The sequence below is a fragment of the Phascolarctos cinereus genome, unplaced genomic scaffold, assembly GCF_003287225.1.
Source record: "Phascolarctos cinereus isolate Bilbo 61053 unplaced genomic scaffold, phaCin_HiC Scaffold_4;HRSCAF=312, whole genome shotgun sequence".
Taxonomy (NCBI): Eukaryota; Metazoa; Chordata; class Mammalia; order Diprotodontia; family Phascolarctidae; genus Phascolarctos; species Phascolarctos cinereus.
In genome coordinates, this window is record NW_027555847.1 from 130045597 (window position 1) to 130069073 (window position 23477).

General features: G+C 41.1%; 1 pseudogene across 1 annotated transcript; it reads left to right on the forward strand.

Annotated features, from left to right (window-relative positions):
• The first annotated feature begins 53 nt into the window (after positions 1-53).
• Positions 54-23258, forward strand: LOC110221914 (zinc finger and SCAN domain-containing protein 9-like; annotated as a pseudogene). Its single transcript, XR_013485925.1, has 4 exons — positions 54-151; positions 2450-2981; positions 7074-7221; positions 15372-23258. The product of XR_013485925.1 is annotated as a zinc finger and SCAN domain-containing protein 9-like (transcript).
• The last annotated feature ends 219 nt before the right edge of the window (positions 23259-23477 follow it).

Below are 23477 nucleotides of genomic sequence, written 5' to 3' on the forward strand. Positions count from 1 at the left end.
TCCTCTGAGCCAAGCTGACTTCGAGCGCCCTTCCCCCCCGCGATGACGTCACCGGAGCGGGCCAGCCCGATTTCCGGCAACAAACGCCATCCTGGGGCTCCTAGGCTTCATCCCCACCGCCATCTTCTTGTGGGCGTAAGGGCGTAAGGAGGTAAGGAGGCGGGAGGGGGAGGGGCCGCCCTCTTCTAGGTGGAGGAACCAGGACTCACTTAACACACAGAGCTCCAGGAGGACAGTTCCCTTAGAGGGGAAAGGGCTTAAGCATCTCCAGCCGGGGAACACAGGATGTCATGGACGCTTGTAGGAGCTGTCGCTGGACTACGCTTCCCAGAAGCCTCCGGGGCCTGGGGCGTTCATTTTCGCCCCCGGATTTCGTTTCCCAGCAATCCGGGCGGCGCTGTTCTCTGGGGACGTGAAGCCCGCTTCTTTTCCGTGCTGGACTCTGAGCCTTGAGCTCCCTGACTCAGTGGAGCTTTTGAATAGTAGCAGTGGCTGCAGCGGGGCCGTGTAGTGTAGACCTACGCCCTCTTGTGTTGAGCCAGGCCGGGGCGGAGCATGGACTCTGGTGGAGTCACGTGCCGCCCAAACCCGTCACTATAGCAACCTCTTGACTATGGTCCCTCTGTAGTCCGGAAGTGTAGGTGAGAACCGGGTCTGGGCCGTGGAGGAGGGATCGGGAGGCGGGGTTGGGGGGGGGCGATGTGGGATCATCCCTGGAGTGAGGAATGCCTCAATTACTTAAGAGTTCAGAGAAACCTCCAGAGTCCAGTGTCAATTTAGAAGCCTGTGATTTTGACAGTTGTGTTTTTGCCTCTGAATGGTGCGTACGGGTATGAAAGAAGTCATGAGCATTTATATACCACCTACTATGTGCCGCTACAATTATTGTCTCATTTGACCTTCACTACAGCCCTGGGATGTAGGTGCTATTATTATTCCCATTTTATAGTTGAGGAGACTGAGGCAAAGATGGTCAGGAACTTGCCCAGGGTCACACAGCTAGTGTCTGAGACTGGATTTGAACTCGGGTCTTCCTGACTGCAGGCCCAGAGCTGTGTGGGGTTCGACAGCGAGTTGTCTAGGCAGTAACCATCAGAGGCAGGATCTGAGCCCAAGTGCTTTGTCTTGAAAGCTAGTGCTGTTTCCATTTACTTTACCAGAGAAGTAATCTGGATCCTTTTGGTTCCATCAATCATTTTGTTTTACTTTGGCAAGTGACTTTTCCTATTTGGGCCTCCGTTTATCAAATGCTATCCCTCTTCTTAAAGTGCTGCTATTTTTATAATGAAAAATATCTTTATATTCTGTTTAAAATTTTTTTTATTAATTTATTTTGATTTATCAACAATCACTTCCATAAGCTTTTGAGTTTTAAATGTTACTTCCCCTCCCTCCCCAAGACGGTGCTCAATCTGATATAGGCTTTACATATACATTCCTATTAAACATAAAAAAATCACTATATTATGGCTCACTGTTATTTGTATATCACAACAGAGAAAAGATCCAGAATTGCTTAGGAATTATTTGGTTAACATTTTTTAGTGTTACCTTTAAGTGTTTCTTCCTGTTACGTTTTACAATGAATTATCCTTCTGACTGGCATTCATTCATTTGTCTAAATTCTTAAATAGCATTTATTATTGATGGAATCCTAATAAAGCTGCCCCCAGCCCGAATATTCTAACTTCCTTATGAGTGCCACTGAATAGCAGGCATGTCCTGATTTAACTATACAACCTGGCTTTAACCACACCAAAGTCCTCCAGACTCAATCATAGGCCTCATTGAACAGCAGGCCCACTGCTCCTAGCTAGGCACTGCTCCTGCCCCTCCCCCGTCAACTCAATATCCTAACTCCCTCATATATGTCTCACTGTCTCACTATAACAGCAGGCGTTTCCATGTGATGGAATGCTAGCCACTGTCTCTAGCTAGCCACTGCCCCCAAACCCATTCCTCATATTTCTAACAAAAAACATGTGCTGAACCACAACCACATCCATCTAATCTTGGATAGTGCCGTAATAGCCAGCCAATCAGAAAGTAGTACTACCAGGATCCTCGAGCAGGATATAGACCCCCAAAACAACAGAAAGAATTTTCCCTAAGTAGTCACGTGCAAAGTAATAGCAAAAGTTGTCCTTTAGGTGAACTTATGACATAAAGAGGCTTATTATAATATCATTATCATACATACATGCCCCCCAGTGGGTTTTTCTGTATGCATTGTGGGTAATTGGATGTGTAGTTCCACTGAGGGACCCTTCCCCATTACCTAATCCCTTAACAAACTGCTTCTGTCTTTTTAATATTCATATATTCTGTTATGTAATTGCATCTTTTGCCCATTTAAAAATCCCCCTCTTCCTCTGATAAATTGCTAGTTCTTCTTGGAACTCAGCCCGCTTCGTTATTACTCTGTATTAACAGTGGTTTCTTATCTTAGGGGTTTCCTTGAAGAGCTGCTCAAGACGAATTTCTTTGAGGCATAGACCTCTCTGGAGTGCCTACTTAAAAAAAAAAAGCAAAACCCAAAACAACTTATATAAGCTCAAATGGCTCTAGAATCTAGAGAGACTGCAGCACTGAATCCCCAGAATCCAACAGGGAAAGAGAAACTTCAAGTAGTAAAGGTAGAGAAATTAGAGGATTGTGTATGGGGAAAGAAAGACAGCCAGAAGAGGAACAGTCCTTCCACCCAGGAGATCTCCCGCCTGCAGTTCAGGCAGTTTGGCTACAGTGACACCCCTGGACCCCGAGAGGCTCTGAGCAAACTCCAGGAACTTTGTCATCAGTGGCTAAGACCAGAGATACACACGAAGGAGCAGATTCTAGAGCTGCTGGTCCTGGAACAGTTCCTGACCATTTTGCCAGAGGACCTGCAGACCTGGGTGAGAGATCAGCATCCAGAGAGTGGAGAGGAGGTGGTAACTGTGCTGGAGGATTTGGAAAGACAGCTTCTTGAACCAGGACAACAGGTGGGAAAGAGGCAGATGTGATTTATTATGGGGAAATGGGGTTAGCTTGTCTTTTCTATTAGATTGTGAGCTCCTTGAGAGCAGGCACTGTTTTTTGCCTTTCATTTCATCCCCAGCACTTAGTATAGTGTCTGGCACATAATACATGCTTAACAAATACTAGTGGAGGGACAGAGGAGTGGATAGATTCAGCAAATGAGAGGAAGTAGCAAAAGCTGAGGACCAAGGTCAGAGCCTCTGGAGGAGCAGTCTTACATTTTGAGCAAGTGTTGTCAAGCTACAGCCCTCTGCTTGCTTTTGTAAGCCCAAGATGAACTATGGCTTAGACATTTTTAAACAAAGTGCTATTGTATTTAAAAATGTAAAAACTAATATTAGCTCCAAGTACAGGCCATAGTCTGCCCAGCCCTGATCCAAAAGAGAGTGGAATAGTGGAAGGAAGAAGAGAAATCAAAGGAGAGAGAGAAGGTGATTGGCACACAGGAAACTGTAAGAATAGCGTGTCTAGGAAGCCAAGTAGGGTGGAAAGAAAGGAGGAGGGAAGGGGTGACCAGTGACAAATGCTACAGAGAGATCAAGGCTGACAAATTAGAAGGTGGTCACTAGAGTGGAAAGTAGAGAAGCCAGAATAGCATGAAAGAGCTGGTGATGAGGAAGAAGAAAGAATGAATGTAGTTCATTCTTTCTAGAAATTTGACACTGAAGAGGAGGAAAGACCATGGAGTGGTCACGTGAAAAAGGTAGCAATGTCAGTAGAAAGCTTTTGTTTTTCAGATAAGAGAGGCTAACCATGATTTGTAGGTGGGAGGAAAGAGCTTGCTGAGAGAAAGTGAAACTTCATAATAATGGCCACTATTTGTTGATTGCTTGAAGTTTTGCAAAATGCTCTCTATTCACCTGTCCCCTCATTTAGTGCTGACAGCAACCCTGTAATCAGTGACCTTCCTAGGATAGCTAGAAGTGTCTGAGTCAGGATTCCTCCTCAGATCTTGTTGATTCCATTATGGAAAGATTATGTTGGGAACTAAATCCTGGAGGAGGCAAGAGAGGATAGGGTCAAAATGATAAGTGGAGTTAGACTTGGCAAAGAGGAAGGCCAGCTGTTTCTTTGGTCTAGGAGGAAGAAAAGATAGGTGATAGAGAGGTTTTGAAGTGAGAAGGAAGAAAGAAGTTGAGGAGGTTCAGGTCAGATGACCTCAGTCTTCTCAGGATAAGTAGGAAATGAGATCTATGATTGGGGAGGGGGGTAGGAAGTGAAGTTGGGGATGGGCAAAAGTAAAAAAAATGTGGGAAATAGTATAGGGAGTAAGTCATAGTGAGGGACCCAGACTGATGTTGACATGGTTGTTTTGGATGTATTCACCCAATGGCCACAGTTTTTTGACTTTCTCCAGTAGCATACAATATTTCAGGTCTAGCCAAGTGTTATTCAGGGTTGGGGATGGGTCAGTATGGAAAGTGAAAGGGGTAAAAAATTCTCAGGTGACACCTAATGTCATTGAAATAGCTGACTTATGGGGTCAAGGCTGGGTAGAGCCACAACAGCAGTGAAGGTTGAAGGGACAGGAAGAACATCATTGTGATTGTGGGCAGCAAGGTGGAGAGTTAGATTGTGATCAGAGAAGGAAATTTAAGAGTTGCAGACTTTGGAGTTAGGCCTGTTCCTGAGGCCTAAGGCATGATTCATCTAACCTGGTGGCTAAATAAAATAGAATGGGGATGAATGTGATTGAAATTGAGGAGGAGGTTGAGGATTCATGAAGTCAGAGTATTAGAAATAGAAAAGATCTTGGTTTCCCTTTTCACTTGTCCAAGTAACTTCAATGTACATATTTAAGAACCTGTTATTTTATGGCACTCACAGTCAAATGTGAGAACATGAAAACATATGAAAGATTAAATGACACATGAGCATTGAGTAATAGCACAAGAAAATACAATGTGTGTCACATGATTAATTCTCAAATAAGTGGTAATCTGAACTCCAGGGTGTTTCTGGAATTGTTGCAAAGGGTTTGAAAATCCTTATTCATATTATCATTTTGATCTTTAGCCCCAGCAAAATGTGCCCTGTGAGTGGTAGAGGGGTCCATAATTTTCTTCTATTAAAAAGGGGTTCTAATACTTTGGAACCCCTGTATAGGCTATACATTTTCAAACTCAGAGGACTAAGAGATGTCAGTCGAATTAGTCTGAGAATATTTCATGGAAGGTGATTAAGACCTTAAACTGCTTCTTACAGGAGAATATATATATTTATGTGTATACAAATATACACACCACATTACAGGCAAAACTAATAGTGTGAGCAAAGGTAGGAAGACTGATACCTGCATACAGTAATTACAGGATCCTTGACTAGTTTGGGGTGGATTCTTGTATTTAGGTTATTGCTTAAGATAAGGCTAGAAACAAAACAGGGTCTTCCATGACAGGCTAAGGGGTTTGGACTTGATCAGTACCACTGGGGAGCCAGTGGTTTTTCTGAACCAAAATGCATTTCTGGTGATGTTGGTGTGTTGACTTAGTAAAGGGAGATCATTTTAGGAAGCAACTTACCTTGTCCATCATTGAGCATTTCAAGTATTTTAAGTGCTTTCTGTATTCCAGGATTGGTGCTAGGTGATGGGGATGCAAAAGCAGAAATGAGAGAGTTCCTCTCCTAGGGGTGAGGGGAATGACCAGAATCGGAATTACGATGGGGCAGGGGAAATTAGAAAGGAAAAGAAAGTGTTAGGAAGGAAGACTGAAGAGGACTTGGTGAATGACTAGATATAAGGAATTAGGGAAAAAATCAAGGACAACTGACTTTTTTTAACTGGTTGATTTAATTGCCAGTCTATATGAAAGTAAATGAGATCTCTGAAGGACAGTTGTGGAGAGAGAAAGAATAGAGGACAAAAGCTGAATCCTAGGATAAGCATATTTATAAGTATATAGAAAAGAACCAGAGAAGAACATAGAGGAATGGTCAGAAAGGTAGGAGAACAAGAATGGTGTTGGGTACTGAAGCCAAAGGAGGAAAAGAGTTTTAGAAAGTTATCAGGTAGTTATCAGTACCAAATGTGGTAAAAAGTCAAAGAAGATGAAGACTGAAAATATAGATGGAGTGGGAGGGAGGTTAATCGAGTATCAAATGTATTGGACTTGGATTCAGAATCGTGTCTTGAATCGTGTCTCTTCTTATTAGAGCAAGTCATGTATTAGAGCAAGACCATTGTCTGGTCCTCAGTTTCCTCATCCTGTAAAATGAAAGTGTTAGACTAGATGGCTTTTAAGATTCCTTTCAGCTGTTATCTTCTATCATAGCCACAAGGGAGGTAGGCACATTTTCCCAGCTTTTGTTCAGTCAGTTTATTCTGTATTCTAAATCTGCTCTAATAGACTTTACTTGGACTTTATGCTTAAGAGCAGTTACTGTGCCACAACATGATTTTTCATAGTTTCTAAAAGTTAAAGTAACATTATAGCTGTGGTGGTTTTATTGTATAATTTTTGGTTAACTGTTGTAATCTAACTTTTTTTTGGTGAGGCAGTTGGGGTTAAGTGACTTGCTAGTCACATAGTCACATAGCTAGTAAATGTCATTTGTCTGGTCTGAGACTGAATTTGAAGTTAGATGCTCCTTACTCCAGGGCCCATGTCTATCCACTGCGCCACCTAGCTGCCCCTACAATTTATTTTTAATGGGTAAAAATGGATAAATATAAATAGGAGTTTTTCTACAATTGTTTGAAGTTTTCTTGTATATTCATCTTACTAAATACTAAATCATTCATTGTTCAAATAGCCATATAATATAATTAACTTAAATTTCAGATTTCCTTTTTATCAACAACAAAAATTTCTGTTGTAGTTAATTCTTTCATGTGCCAATTCAACCGTTCTTCTGAAAAGAGAAAACTGTTTAATAATGAAAAGGAACCTCCTGGGTCATTTTATGGTTAATCTTAATACAGCCTTTTTAAACCTGACAAACAAAACTCTAGTTCTTTCTCCTCAGTCCTGTATCTCTGGGATTCCTTTCTATATTGATGTTTTTGTTTTCATAGTGGTTCCTTTACAAGGTTAAACATATCTTGTCATCTACAGGTTGCATTAAGCACACAGAGGGAGGCAGGGGCCTGGGAGAAGATGGCACCCTTGAGAGCAGCACAAGATGCACTGAATGTCCAGATTCAGCCTATGAATGCCCAGATCAAGCGTGAGTCTCCAGAGCCTCAGTTCCTACAAGAAAGAGGTGAGGAGCAAGTGGAAGGGAGAAGGGAGTAAAGAGAAGGTCGGGAAGAGAATGGGGCTTGTTTATCTATCAGAATAGCAACTGTGGGGGGCAGCTAGGTGATGCAGTCGATAGAGCAATGCCCTTGGAGTCAGGAGGACCTGAGTTCAAATTTGGCCTCAGACACATGATACATACTAGCTGTATGACCCTGGGCCTCAGAAAAAAAAAAAGAATAGCATTTGGCTCCTCAATTTCTTGTCAACAATCATTAAGAGGTAGTGTGATATACAGGATTTGGTATCAAAGGACATTGGTTTAAGTGCTGACTTTGACAATTCCAATCAATGTCATTTTGGCCAATGATGTAACTTGTCTGGGCCTTGGTTTTCTCTTCTGTAAAGTGAGAGAGTTAGAGTAGATCATCTTTCAAATCCCTTCCCATTTAGAATGGGTGATTCCATGAAGCTGTAGAGAGCTTCTTATTTTAAAGCCCAGTCATTTCAGGTGTTATATTATTTTGCAAATTAGAAAGTCAGAATTGTCACCATCTTTAACTTTTCAGGGATAAGAGAAAATTACATTCCTGGTTCAATTATCCCCAGGAAATTTTGCTTTACTGTTTTTATTGACAGCTTTACAAGCTACATTTGCTTTGTGCTTTTTTGACATCAAGATAAGTTAGCAAGCATTTACTAAGCGCCTGCTGTGTGCCACACATTGGGCTAAGTACTGATTATATAAAGAAAGGCAAAAAACAGTCCGTAGTCTCAAGAAGCTCTCAGTCTAATGGTAAAGACAACATGCAAATAACTGTGTACAAACAAGATATATGTTATATGGTGTAAATTGGGGATAGTCAACAGAAGGAAGGCACTAGCATCATGGGATTGAGAAGAGCGTCTTGTAGAAAATTTTAGCTGGGATTTGAAGGAAGGCATGGAAATCAGGAGGCAGGGTTGGGAAAAGACTATTCCAGTCATGGGAGACAGCCAGTGAGAAATACAAGGAGTGGGAAATTCATAGTTATGCTTGAGGCACAGCACGTCACTGGATCTCTTGTGTGTGCAGGGAAGTAAGATTTAGGAAGCCTGGAAAGAGGAGAACATTGTACACAGTAACAGCAATATCATAACACAGTCAACTGTGGAAGACATGAGCTGTTGTTAATGATCAGTACAGTGATCTCTGATAATTCCAAAATACTCGTGATGAAAAATAGTGTCCACTTCCAGAGAGAGAACTGATGGCCTCTGAGGGCCTGTTGAAGCATATTTTTTCTACTTCCTTTGTTTTTTTTGCTTTTTTTTTCCCCCAACATGTCTAATATGGAAATGTTTTGCATGACTTCAGCTTTACATGTATGATGGGTATCATTGCTTGCCTTCTCAACTAGAGGGAGAGACAGTATTTAGAACTGAAAATTTAAAAAATTAATTAAAAAAATTAAAAATAAATAAAAAAGAATACTAGAAAGGTAAGAGGAAGCCAAGTTATTGAAGGTTTTAAAAGCCAGATAAATGATTTTCATATTTCATCCAGGAAGGGCCACTGGAGTTTATTAAATAAATAGTGAAATAGTCAGACATACAGCCTTACAACTGAGTGGAGGATTGACTGAAATAGGAAGGGACTTGGGGCAGGGAGATCAACTATAAGGCTATTGCAGTAGTCTAGGCATGAGCTGATGATAAACTGTGCCAGGCTAATAGCAATGCCACTGGAGAGAAGGAAGCACATACTAGAGGTGTTAGGAAGGTTAAAAAGCACAGGACTTGATAGTTCTTTTGATAGGGAGGTGAGAGAGAGTGAGGAGTCCAGGATGACCCCTAGGTTTTGAGTCTGGGAAGGGAGTGCTTTGGGTAGTAGTTGTGGAATTAAAATTGTCCAACCTGTATTAAAAGAGACTGAGACAGATCTGTCAGCCAATAGTACTTTATTAAAGGGTCCATGGTCCCCTCTAATGAAGTGGACTTAGGATTTTCCTCATAATCTGCGATGCCCCCTTCTTCCGGGACCTTGTTTTCATAGGGCTTGATTACCAAATACGCAAAAGAGGCATGGTAAAGTACACAGTCTCATTGGTTGATAGACCTTGCGCTTGTGGGCCAGAACTTGATATATTAACAGGGGGGTCATAGATTGGATGGAGCATGGGACATCTCTATTGAATAAATACTCATAAGATGGTCACCTGCCTGTGTTGGACAAGAGAGAATGATCAAGAGATACAAAAATGAATTGGAAGACTTTCCATATAATTGAGTTACTTCTGCCACACTGGGCTTGGTCACCATGACAAGGAAAAACAAGGGTGGAGGCCTCTAGTTAGCTTCCTGTGATTAAACAAGTAAATTTACAATTTGTAGTTCACAGCTCTGAGACTTGATATACAGAATGTATAATCACCACCCCTGTGGAATCATATCAAATTGATTGATAGTGATTGGAATGGAGTAGGTCCAAATGAATTATTTCTCACGTAGAAATGAAGTTGGGAAGAAGGGAGGATTGAGGGGGAATGATAATGAATTCAGTTTTGGATATTTTGAGCTTAAGATGTCTATGGAACATTTGGTTTGAGATGTCTGATAGGCAGTTGCAGATGAGATACTGAAGGTCAGTAAAGAGATTAGGTGGGGGCAGTTAGGTGGATGACACTTATTAGCTTTGTGACCCTGGGCAAGTCATTTAGCCCTAGCCAAAAGAAAAAAAAAGAGATTAGGGCTGGCTAGGTAGATCTGAGAATCATCCAATCAGAGATGATAATTGAATATATGGGAGTGAGTATAGAGGGAGAAGAGAAGAAGTCACAGGACAGAGCCTTGGGGGACACCTATAATTAGTGATGTCCTGGACAAATGTTTAATGAAGGAGACTGAGAAGGAACAGTCAGGAGGAAAACCAGGAGAGAGAAGTGTGGATGAAACCTGGAGAGAAGCATATGAAAGAGAAAAGGGTGATTGACACTGTCACAGGCTATAGAGAGTTCAAGAAGGATGAAGGTTGAGAAAGGTCATTAGACTTGACAATTCAGAGATTGTTAGTAACTTAGGAGAAAGCAGTTTCAGTTGAATGATCAAGTCAGAAGCCAGACTACAGAGAGGTAAAAAGAGAGAGAGTGATGGGGAAGGAAGTGGAAGCACTTAGTGTAAAAAACCATCTCAGGGAGGTTAGCCAGGAAAGGGAGGAAAAATAGAGAGTGGTAGCTAGTGAGAATGGACATGTCAGTGAGGTTTTTTGAGGACAGAAGAGATGTGGACATGTTGGTAGGCAGTAGAGAAGCAGCCGGAAGGTTAAAGCCAGGGAAAGATAAAGAAAAGTGATGGAGTGGGGATGACAGAGGGGGCAGTCTGTTGGAGGAGACGGGAAAGAATGGGATCCCTTGAGCAGGTAGAGGGGTGAGCCTTGGTGAGTAGAAGCACTATCTCTTCAAGAGAGCCACGAGTAAAGGTAATGGCAGAAGACCACTGAGTGATCTGAGAGGAAGAGGGAGGGGAAAAGAAGGAGGTCTTGACAAATGGCCTCAGTATTTTCATTGAAATATAGGGCGGGGTTTTCAGTTGAGGGAGTTAGGGACTGGGAGTCATTGGAAGTTTGAGGAGGGATGAATAGTTTTAGAAGTGGTGCTGCTGTGAGTGGGATAGTGAATTGATTTAGGAGGTTCACAAGGAATGCCTTGGTGTAGTGAGGGCCCAGTTGAGGTTATGTAACATAAATTAGAGGCAGCTAGCTGGTTTAGTGGATGGAGTGCTGGGCCTGGAGTCAGGAAGACCTGAGTTCAGATCTTGTCTCAGATACTGTGACCTTGGGCAAATCACTTAACCTCTGTTTGTCTTAATCCACTGGAGAAGGAAATGGCAAACTACCCCAGTATCTACCCCACATGGGTTCATAAAGAGTCAGACACACCTGAACAATAATAACAAAAGTAAATTTGTAATGGTCCCACGCAGCGTAGTTTCGTGCTTCTCTCCACCTTCATTCTGCAGTGGGAGTGAAGGCAGAGGATGGCGGGTGGAACAGTTCTTGGACAGGTCAGTGATAGGATAAGAGGGCAAGGGATTCAAGAGAAGAGAAAGGAGTAAAGCTGGTCTGGTTTGCCCAAGGGTCACAATGGGGAAGATACCTTGAGCTCCTCTCCTCTCTCCTGCAATTTCCTTTTATGTATTCTCTTCCCCCATTAGAAGTAAACTTCTTGAGAGCAGGGACTGTCTTTTGTCTGCTTGTATTTGTCACCCCAGCATTTAGCACCATGCATTCTACTTCGAGGACCCTTAATAAATTCTTATTGACTTGGGAGTCAGGGAGAGAAAGGGAGAAATGGGAAGAGAGGGACAGAAGAGGGCAGAGGAGGGGAGGAAAAGAGAAAGATTCCAGCAAGTGTCTGAACAAATGAAATTCCCTGTTAAAACTACCTCATTCTAGACTTTTGATCTATTTCCCAAACTGCTCATTTCACTCTTTCTGCCCAGGTAGTCTGTAGTAGATTCCATTGACAATATCAATGCTGTTTCTCTGTCTCTACTGAAGAAAAATATTAATACTATGTTTTTGGCACAAATCTTCAAGAAACAATTTACTATTGAATATAATAACCAAGCTACTTTTGGCTTGCAGAGAGAGATGTCTAAACTGGCATAGTTCCCAGTGTCCCCAACAAAACTCTTTAGCCCAAGAAGATTTGGGATAACATTTATAGAAATCTGGCACAATGAAAAAAATGTAGATTAAAATTCAGCTTGGGGATTAACATTCTAAAGCAATAGTCATCATTCATCCTTTGTGGGACACTCCCCTTAGGTTATCTCTTGGGGTCAGTTGAAGGAATCCCGTGAGCCCTCCCTGCCCTATGTATCTTAATCCCTTCTCAGTGGAGAGGGTCAGGTCCTGGCACTATTTGCGAGTGATGGGTCAGTAGCCTAGTTAAGAGTTGTTCCTGTTCTAAATTTTGGTTACCACCCTTAATCCTTTTCCCTAGCCTGCCTCAAACTTGTCTTTCATCTAACCCCTCTTCAAACAGGGAGTTTGGAAATTGGTGTTTTTAGGCTAAGAGAACTATTATTTCTTAATCTCTTCAGTTTTAAAAAAGAGGAGCTTTTTTTTTACATGATTTTAGGCTCCTCTGCATCATGTTTCCCTTGTTCGTTTCTGGAGTTCCTCACCCAAGTGTACTTTGTTAACATAACATGATATTCTGTCTTTTCTCTGTCTTGTTGCTTTCAGATAAGTTAGACCTTGCAGAGCCTGTTGCAGGCCTTGGTCTCATCCAGCCAAGCTTCAGTGGTAATGGGGTGTTGGGACCTGGACTCCTAAAAGGAAAAGATCATGTCTTTGAAAGCAACTCAGTCCCTCAATTTTCCCATACATTTCAGCAACCAAGATCACTGGTGCCTCCATCCAAGGCACCTGGCCCATCCCAGCCCACCTAGATCACCTGATTAGCTTACTGGACATTCCTTTCACAGTTGCACTTGAGGCACCCTAGACAATTTGCCATTCCTTAATCCCAACCAGATCCTTTCACTATCTGTTTTGTATATAAGCATCAGCCTCAATCCACATTAGTTTGCAGGTTCACTAGAAACTTCACCCTGTTCTACTAGGGTTACATTCAACTTTGCAGTTTGAGTGTATGAATTCTTTCTAGGCAACTCCGCCTTGTACCCTGACATTTTGGGGTTCTTAGCAACCCCAAATCACATCAGTGGTATCTGGGAGGTCAAATTATCTCCTGGTGGTAGGGACTGTAATCTGCCTTGCTCACCCACATGTTTTGCATTTGTGCATAGACATTGGAGGCCATCGTGTTTTTCCCCCTCCTCTTTTGGATTTTTGTTTCCTATGATATTCTGGGTATTTCTGCTCTTTCTTATATTGTAGTTAACCTTTCTGGTCTCTAATAATTAATAAGCAGTTTTCTTTCTCTTCTTTTTCCACTTAAAACTGCTTTGATTAGATTTACAAGAAATCAGGTATCTGTATTCATAGTGGTCCTTGTTAGATCCCCATCCCTGCTCATGCAGTGGTAGCTTTTGAACCCCATGAGCATAACATGGATCGCAGAACTGAAAGAATTTTATGGATGGGTTCTTAAGGTACAGAACTGTGATGTCCCTTTACTTTTTCTTACTACTCATGTCCCCTTTTGCCTAACCCCACTGACATGGCAAACGAGCATTTGTGAAACTCTTATTATGTGCCAGGCACTGTGCTAAGGCCTGGGGAGACAAATACAAGCAAAAAGAAAGACTCTCCCTGTGTTCAAGGAGCTTATGTTGCATGGGGTGAGAGGGAAGGGGGAAGCCAAGACAGAAGAGTAGGGAGAGGGGCCCACTGGGGCATGGTTTCCAGGTCTGGAAAGCCTTTGGAGGAACTCACCAATGAGAGAAGGAAGCTAGCATGGTGGAGGGTTGTTCCAGGATTAAATGGCAGCTGAAGCGTGGTGGCAGAGTCCAGAAAGTCAAGAGCAGAGCCAAGACAGGAGTGAGGCTTGGCTGGTCTGGGCCTCTCCCCATAACAGAGGCTCTAAGAGGAACTCATGAGTGGAAAAAGGGAGCTGGTGTGGTAGACAGATATTCCAGGGTGAGAAGAGTTCTGGAGTAGGAGTGGATGGAAGTTCCACTTTAGCACTGAGGGAAGATCCAGGTTGTGACAGTGGCAAAGTTTGGAAAGTCAGTATACGAAAAATGGTCTAGGTCACCAGAATGAAAACTTCCATTATTCTTACCACCCACCTGTTCAGTCCCTATCTGTACATCATCTCTTCATATTTCCCACCCTTAATGAAAGCTCATTTTCCCCAGTCTCCAGTTTGTAGTACTAGTTTGTAATGTTGTTCCTGTTTGGCTCATCCATATTTTCCCCCTTCTTTTAAAATGTTTTGTTGATAATCTTTTTTTCATCACACTCAGTTCCCAATTCCTTCACTCCCAACCCCCCCTTGTAACTTATAATGTACAGATGAGCAAGATACATACATTGGCCTTGCATGACAATATAGGGCTCATTGCATATCTATAATTTACCAGCCCTCTGCTGAGAGACACATGTCTTTCCAGCTGTCCTCTGAAGTCAGATCACTGCACTGCTCAGAGTTCTGAAATTATCCAACACTGTTTCCTTTACGTGATAGTGATCATGTAAATTGTGCTCTGGAGTTTGCTGCATTCTTAATGAACTGTTGTTCATAAAAGGCTTCTCAAGCTTTTCTGAGTGCTTCATATTGATAATTTCTTATGGCACAATAATATTCCTTTATTTTCATATACCGAAGTTACTTCAGTGATTCCTCATGTGATGGGCTCCCACTTCCTTCAAGTTCTTTGTTATAATAAAAAGTGCTGTTATAAATATTTTGTATATGAGACCATTCCCTCTATCTTTGGCTTCCTCAGTTCTCTGATTTGTCTCTTCTTTCTTAGTGTCATAGACTGGTTCACTTTTTGTGCTACCTTGTCCTCTCTGCCACATACCTCTTGCCTGCCTCCCTCACTTGGCATCTGTGTTTTCAGTCTTGTTTCCTGTTACCGTTTCCTCTAGATTGGGATACTGTTTGTGAAAGCTCACTGAAACATGTATAGACTGCATGCATATCTCGCACAACATATTAATTTAATTTTGACTTTTCTTTTTCTAAGAGCAATGTGACTTCATTGAAATGGTGATGGATTTAGAATCTGGATTTTAGTTCCAGTTCCACAACCCACTAACCATGTGATGTTTATCTATTCATTTAATCTCTCTTGGACTGTTTCCTCACCTATAAGAGAGGATGTTGGAATAGATTGCCTTGAAAGAGCCTTCCCACTCTAAATCTCTGATCTTCTCCCCTCTCTCATCCTTGCTTTCCTAATATGTAAAAATAGGATAATCATACTTCCTGATTATTCAAAATAATCACAACACATAATGTATATAAAGGACTTGGAGATGTGAACCCTTGTTAATATTCTTTTTTTTTTTGACTAGGCAATGGGGTTAAGTGACTTGCCCAGGGTCACATAGCTAGTAAGTGTTATATGTCTGACGCCAGATTTAAACTTAGATCCTCCTGACTCCAGGGCTGGTGCTCTATCCACTGCGCCACCTAGCTGCCCCTAATATTCCTTTTAAGAAGATTCCTTTCTTCCAGCATGCATGACATTTGTATTTTCTATTGATCATTTCAGATTTTGAGACTAGTACCAAGTGGACCCTTCCAAAGCAGGAACTTTCTGAAGAAGAGGAGTCACAGAGAGGCTATCTGGAAGATTCCCAGTGGATGCTTCCAAGGGAACCAAGGTTGGAGAAGCCAATGAATGTGAAGGCACTCTAGACAAGCAACAGGGAAACAAAGTGGAGAAAGTAGAAGGATCCCTTTCCCAGGATGGAAATTTTGTGGTAGTGACCATCCCTTCTGAAAAAATTCCCTTAGGAGAGAATGGCCATAGATATGATGAGTGTTTGTGTAGTTGTCATTTGAAATCAGACCTGGTTACACGACGTAGAATTCCAACAGGAGAGAAAACCCATGTATCTGCTACAAATGACCAAAACTCCAGACAGAATTCATCTTCTAATGTGCATCAAAAGAATCAAATTGTCTTGAAACCTTATGAATGTAATGAATGTGAGAAAACCTTTAAGCAGAGCTCAGATCTTAGAAAACATCAGAGAATTCATATGGGAGTGAAACCCCACAAATGTACTCAGTGTGGGAAAGCATTCAGTCAAAGCTCTGTTCTTAGGAAGCATCAAAGAATTCATACAGGAGAGAAGCCCTATACATGTGATGAATGTGGGAAAGCCTTCAGGGGAAGCTCAGACCTTATTCAGCATCAGAGAATTCACACTGGAAATAAACCCTATGAATGTAGTGAATGTGGGGAAGCTTTTCGTAGGAGCTCACATCTTGTTCAACATCGAAGAATTCATACTGGAGAAAAACCCTATCACTGTAGGGAATGTGGGAAAGCCTTCAATCACAGCTCTTCCTTTAATCAACATCAGAGAATTCATACTGGAGAGAAACCCTATGGGTGTAATGAATGTGGGAGAACCTTCAGTCAAAGCTCATCTCTTATTCAACATCAGAGGATTCACACTGGAGAGAAGCCCTATGAATGTAAAGAATGTGGGAAACCCTTCAGGCATAGGTCAGCCCTTATGAAGCATCAGAGAGTACACACCAGAGTTTAACCTTGTGCAGATTTTGAATATGAGGAATCTCCTGGCAGCTTTGCTGCTTCTAAGTCTCAGAAAATGCATGAGGTCCTCAAGGGCAGAGCCTGTGTTTGTACTACTGTGTATGGCTGTCACCTGAGTTCCATGTGCCTATGATACCTTTCTTAGGGTTACTTTTGTGATTGACTAATCTATGTTTCTTGCTATTTGTTATTTAAAGTATTTACTGTACTGTTGTCAATAGTTATCTTCTAAGGGGGAGGGTATATGATTTTTGCCTCTTTAGAAAGGATGGAATTAATATTCCGGGAAAATGAAGATTGTATGTCAAAGGATCAGTGAAGATTTGGGTGGTCAGTGCCCCTTCTTTAGGATGTATATGAGTTCTCTGAGATGAATTGGGGACAACTTTTTAAGGACATCTAAGTAGATAGTTACTGGCCTAGAGGACAGTAGGATGGCAACTATATATGGTTCACAGTCATTTTGACCTGTATCTGGGAAGAAGAGACTGGATCCTGAGGCAGGTAGAAAGAGTGTTCAGCATAATAATAGTCCTGATGTCGGTTAATGATTACCACTACCACCCCCTTCTTCCCTTAGCCAGAAGTCACCTTGAATCATGAGCACTCAGGCCTTGAGGTCTCTGTGCTGAGAACTACACACCAGTCTATCTGGCCCTTTTAGGACATCTCACTTCCCTACATATTCTTTAGAGAGAGTGGTTAAGGTATTTCCTGTTTTCTCTCGTGTTAGTGCTGAAAAACCATGATTTAGAAGAGCAGTTACTGGCAGAGTTCTTAGAATAGGTACCTAGTCTTTGGATACTTTAGGCCCTTCTGGCCCCTGAGAAGGCAGAGAAGATGCTGTTCAGCTTCTTGGTCCCTGGAGGTCCCAATTTTCTACGATGTTGTGGGTTTGGCTTGAGTGACTTCATTTTTTTCCTGATTTGTGACTCTCTAGACTTTTCCAACTATAGTGTTGGAAAGAGATTTTACTTTGAACATTTCTGTGATCAGTCAGTGCCCTGAAAGCTGTTGCTACAGAGGAGTGGGTGCATCGGTATGCTGTGTGCATGTATGTGTTGTGAGCACATGTTTATTTTTGTTGGCCACCCAGTGTGGCCTCCTTTCCACAACCTCCCATAAAGGTTTACGCATATCCTTACTCTGAACAAGGTAGAAGAACTTGTCTTGGGATATATCTATCTATCTATGTAGATATAGATACAGATAGAGAGATAGATTTACCTTGCATTGTCTCCTAACATCAGAATACATTACTGCTCTTCAATACATCCTGCTTTATGACACCAGATAGGGGGATATAGCCTTGGGAATTTGAAAGAAAGTACTTTGCTAACCGTACCAACAGAGCATAGCTTAGACAAGCTATGCAGCTCAAGGATAGGCCACCAGCGTGGATGCAGTGGCAACTGATCAGTCAGGAGCTCAGTGTGGAGAATAGACAAGGGGCAAGCATCCCTTCCACTAACCTAGGGAAATGGCATCAGCCATTTTGTGATGGAATGGTCAGCCGTCTCTGGATGTAGAAATATTTCTTTTAGACCAATTAAGCCATATCATTAGTCCCTGTCCAGGACATGAAAATTCGAAGCAGTGGGCCAAAATAAAAAGACTAAAACCCTAAAAGCGTTGTGGCCCCAATCCTCAGTTGCTGTAGAATTAGAAGGAAGCACCATGGTGTTTTGATGGTGGGTTGGTGGCAGCTGGACTGTACAATAAGAACTGTGAGGCCTAGGGATGAGATAGGAGAGAGGATAGTTTAATCCTAAAAAGTATTTAATCTAGCTCCTGGGCATAAAATGGTATGATACATATTTTATTTTTATTTATTTCATAAATTTTTCATTCATTTTAAACTTAAATACAAAATGAGAAAAAAAAGAGAATGGTTCCATGTACACAGCAGAACATAAGATTCAGTACAAAACTATAAATTTTCACTTCAAGAAAACCTATATAATTAATAGTACACATTGTCTTCAAAGCTACCCAGCTTTTCTTTGCTTCCTTGTAGATTTTCTTTTGTTCTCTGCTGTGTACTTTTTACTTTTTTTTCCCCTTCCCCCCCCGAAGAAAGGCTACAATTCAATACCAATATACATATTACATATATGTATATATAGATATAGATACACACATACAACCCTGCATAGATATCTATAAACACACACATATATGCTCATACACATATAAGGAAGACGGTACTATGCATATTTCCACTTGTCATCTCTTTCTCTGGAGGTGGATAGCATCTTCCTTCATAGGGCCAGGTCTTTCCATGTAGTTTTCTAAACCAGCTCATCATTTCCTATATCACAGCAGTATTCCAACACAATCACATCCTAAGATATTATCCATCAAAATTTTTTCCCAATTTTCTGCATTCCATCTATTCTTGGCTACATTTGTTTTATTTATACAACAAATTCTTAAATCAAAATAATCAAAATTATCCATTTTATTCTTTAACAGTGTTTTCACCTTATAGTTTAAGGTGTGATATTGCTGAATCTCCTTCCTTTACCTCTTTTTTCCTTTTTTTTTTTGAAATTCCTGATATTTTGTTATTCCAAATGAATTTTGTTATTATTTTTTCTAACTCAGATAATTTTTTAGTAATTTGATTGGGATAACTTTGAATAAATAGATTAGGTAAAATTGTCATTTTTTGTTATATTGGCTTTGCCTACCCATGAACGATAAATATTGCTCCAATATGATACATATTTTAGATAGTGGGTGAACCTGGACTGGCCAGGCCTCTCATCCAAAGGCATGTGAGTTTTTGTTGTGAAGAGAATAGGTGAGCCATGAGGTAAGGGTAGGACTAGAGACTGAAAGAGGCGAGGAGCCTATAAATCTTAGAGAAGTCATAGAATTCATGAGCCTAAGAGTTTGGCATCTCAGAAAGTAATCTTCTGTAGATTTGGCTGAGAATCCTCACTACCATATCCATGACAAGCACTGAGGACTTTTAGTCTGAGGCAGCCCCTTCTACTTTGGTATATCTCTAATGTTAGGAGGTTTGTAGTGACATCAAATGTAAATGTGTCTACAGATTCTGCCCCTGAGGCCAAGCTGAGTAAATCCAATCCTTCTTCCACACGACAGACCTTCAGATACTGGAAGACAATTATCACATTACTTCAGCAGATCTTCATGGGCATCTTCTCCAGTCTTCTGTCTTACTGCCCTCTTCTGGACATGCCACATCTTGTCTAGGTCCTCCAAACCTCAGTAAAGGCAGTGAGCTTAGGCTGGCAGGATTTCATTCTTTATCTTTGATAAAGCTATGCTGGCAGCTAGAATTGAACAGAATATTCCAGATCTGGTCCAGCTAGATTCAAGTGCAGCAGAATCTTTTCTCTCCTGGTTGGTGCTGATCCCATCAGTGAAGTTTAGTGTAGCTTTGGCTTTTTTGACTGCTGTTTTTTGTAAACTAATTCCTGTCACCCAGCAGTTAGCTATTCCTCTGCCATCTACAAATTGAGAAACACAGCCTCTGTGTGTTGTTACAAAGTATTGACAATGTTGAAGAATTTAAGACCAAGGACAGATAACTGAGACAGGCCAATGGACATCCTCTTCCAAGCTAATGATCCATTAATGGCTACTCTTTGGGTCAGTCAGATCCACTTCACTGTACCATTACATAGCTTTTACCTCTCCATCTTATTACCAAAGATAACATGAGAACCATTGTTCCATGCTTTGCTCAAATCCAGCAATTCCAGTAAATTGCATCTATAGCCTTCCCCTGTTCTACAGGTCTAGTTACCTTCAATAGAGGCTGTGAGCTTAACCTGGCAAAATTCTATTCTTTATTCTCTCTCTCTCTCTTTTTTTTTAAGTGAGGCAATTGGGGTTAAATGACTTGCCCACAGTCACACAGCTAGTGAGTATCATGTGTTTGAGGCTGGATTTGAACTCAGGTCCTCCTGACTTCAGGGCCAGTAGTCTATCCACTGCGCCACCTAGCTGCCCCTATTTTTTATTCCTGATAAAGCTATTCTGGCTTTTAGTGATCTTTGCTTCTCATTCTCAGGGCTTGCAAACTATCTGTTTAATAGTGTTTTAGAATATTGTTAGGAATAAGTCAATCTCCCAGTGTGGTTTTTTTTCCCCTTTTTTTATTAATTTATTTTGATTTATCAGAAATCACTTCCATAAGCTTTTGAGTTTTAATTTGTCCCCACCTCCCTCCCCAAGACAGTACAAAATCTGATACAGACTATACATATACATTCCTATTAAACATATTTTCACATTAGTCATGTTGTAAGGAAGAATTAGAACCAATAGGAGGAACCACAAGAAAGAGAAAACAAAATAAAACAGAAGAAAAAAAAGAGCAAATAGCATGCTTCAATCTGCATTCAAATTCCATAGTTCTTTCTTTGGATGTGGATAGCATTTTCCATCATGAGGCCTTTGGAGATGTCTTAGATCCTTGCATTGCTGAAAAGGGCTAAGTCTATCAAAGTTAGTCATTACACAACGTGGCTGTTACTGTGTGCAACATTCTCCTGGTTCTGCTCACTTCACTCACCATCAGTCCATAGAAGTCTTTTTCCAGGTTTTTCTGAAGTCTGTCTGCTCATCATCTCTCATAGCATAATAGTATTCCATTACATTCATGTACCACAACTTGTTTAGCCATTCCTCAGTTGATGGGAATCCTCTCAATTTCCAATTCTTTGCCACCACAAAAAGAGCTGCTATAAATATTTTTGTACATGTGTACATTTTTGTACATTTCTATGATCTCTTTGGGATACAGCCCTAGAAGTGCTATTGCTGGGTCAAAGGGTATGCACATTTTTATAGCCCTTTGGGCATAGTTCCAATTTGCTCTCCAAAACGGGTTGGATCATTTCACAACTCCACCAACAATGCATTAGTGTTCCAATTTCCCCACATCTTCTCCAACATTTATCATTTTCCTGTTTTGTCATGTTGGCTAGTCTTATAGGTGTTATGTGGTACCTCAGAGTTGTTTTGATTTGCATTTCTCTAATCAATAGTGATATAGAACATTTTTTCATATGACTATAGATGGCTTTAATTTCTTCATCTGAAAACTGCCTGTTCATATCCTTTGACCATTTATCAGTTGGGGAATGACTTGTATTCTTATAGATTTGACTTAATTCTCTATATATTTTAGAAATGATGTGGGGCAGCTAGGTGGTGCAGTGGATAGAGCACTGGCCCTGGATTCAGAAGCACCTGAGTTCAAATCCAGCCTCAGATACATAACACTAGCTGTGTGACCCTGGGCAAGTCACTTAACCCCATTGCCTAACCAAAAAAAAAAAAAAGAAATGAGGCCCTTATCAGAGGCACTGGTTGTAAAAATTCTTTCCCAATTTTCTACTTTCCTTCTAATCTTGGTTGCATTGGCTTTGTTTGTGCAAATCCCAGTGTGGTTTTTGCAGACTCCAATCTCATCTCTTTTTTGAAAATCAGGCACATTTGCTCTTTTCTTATCCCATGACACTCATTTCCAACTTTACAAACAGATGACAACTGGAAGACTGATCTTAGATAATTTAAAAGTCATTGTTGTCATGCAGATTTATGGTGAGTTCTGGTGAATGCACCCTGGGATGAATTAAAATGTTTTATGACTCAGGCCAGCACATCATAGAAAGGTTTGGGCAGATTAATAGCAATTTACTCACAGATGGAGTCCCAGGTCATCCCCCGCACCTCCAAAATTATGCCCCATACTAGGGCAGCTTGCCAAGTAGTGGCCCAGATGAGCAAATGTGAGTCCTAGTCAAAGGCATACTACCTCTGATTGCCTGAGTTTATATAAGGTCTCCAGATAAAGTGCCTGCTGGGGCAGCTGTCACATTGCTGTTGGGGTGATAGGGTCAGGGAACATGGACCAGTAGCAAAAGTAGGGGTTTCTAAAAATTAACCAGGAAGGCCAACTCAGGGTGAGAGAGGTAGAATTACAACTGCAGCCTCAGCAAGTTTGTGGAAGAGTTTCAGCAGCCAGTTCTAACTAGAACTTTGTACAGTTGAGGTTTAATTTTACTAGTATTGTGTGACAGGTTTCAGGCCCTCGAGAATAGTGCCATAGAGTCTGCTGCCCATTTCATTGTACTCTCCCAAAATGTAAAAAAAAGAGAAAAAAAGAAAAAAGTAATTGTGTAAGTAAGTTTCTCAGAATCATTGGAAGAGGGATGGACAGCATATGAGACTGCTAACAGAACAAGAGATGATTTTCCAAGCAGAGAATCAGTAAACAGTCACCTATCAAGGAACACCAATTTGAATTGCACACAATTTTTCACCTAAGATGAGACCAGACAGAGTTTGAATTTATATGTCACAAATCAGGGGAAATTGTACTTTAAGACCTCTTGTACTATTCAATTAAACTGCACCTACTATTAAAGGTTCCCTTACCCCTAAAAATGGGTTTTCAGAACACCTACAACTAAGAATCTCTACTGGAAAAAGCAAGCCTCCTTTGAGAATTTGATATGAAAAGCTCCTCAGAAACAACTTCAACAAGTAAATCCTTAAAAAAAAATTACAGCTATGAATGACAATCAATAACAATGTAAATTCCATGTAGGGTTAGCAACACAGCTGTACGGCTATCATATTCAGTTAAAAAACCTCAAAGAAATGACCTTGAGTAGAACGGCCAGAAGAAAAGAGGCCACCTTTGCCTCGGACCCATTGCTGTGCCAATCAGCACAAAGCAGGACTGAAGCAAATCAAGCCTGAGCATACATTCAAACTATGGAGAGTAAGAATAGGCTTCTGGAGGGCAGAACTGTTTTGTTTGTTTTTGTATTCATGGTAACTGGCACATAGTAGGTGCTTAATAAATGCTAGTAGAATGGGTTTGGTGTGTTCTAGAATGATCTCAAGCTGTGGAGGGATTACTTTGGGAGGGGACAGCAAAATAAGTGTTGTCATTATGAAGAACAGTTCCCCAATTGCAGTCACCTCAGAGGAACTTTAATGTTGGAACAGTTTGGACTTGATTACCAAATACCTCATACCCCAGATGGGGTGAGAACACAGAAGCAGTAAAGTTATTTTACTAGTAACCTAAGGTCA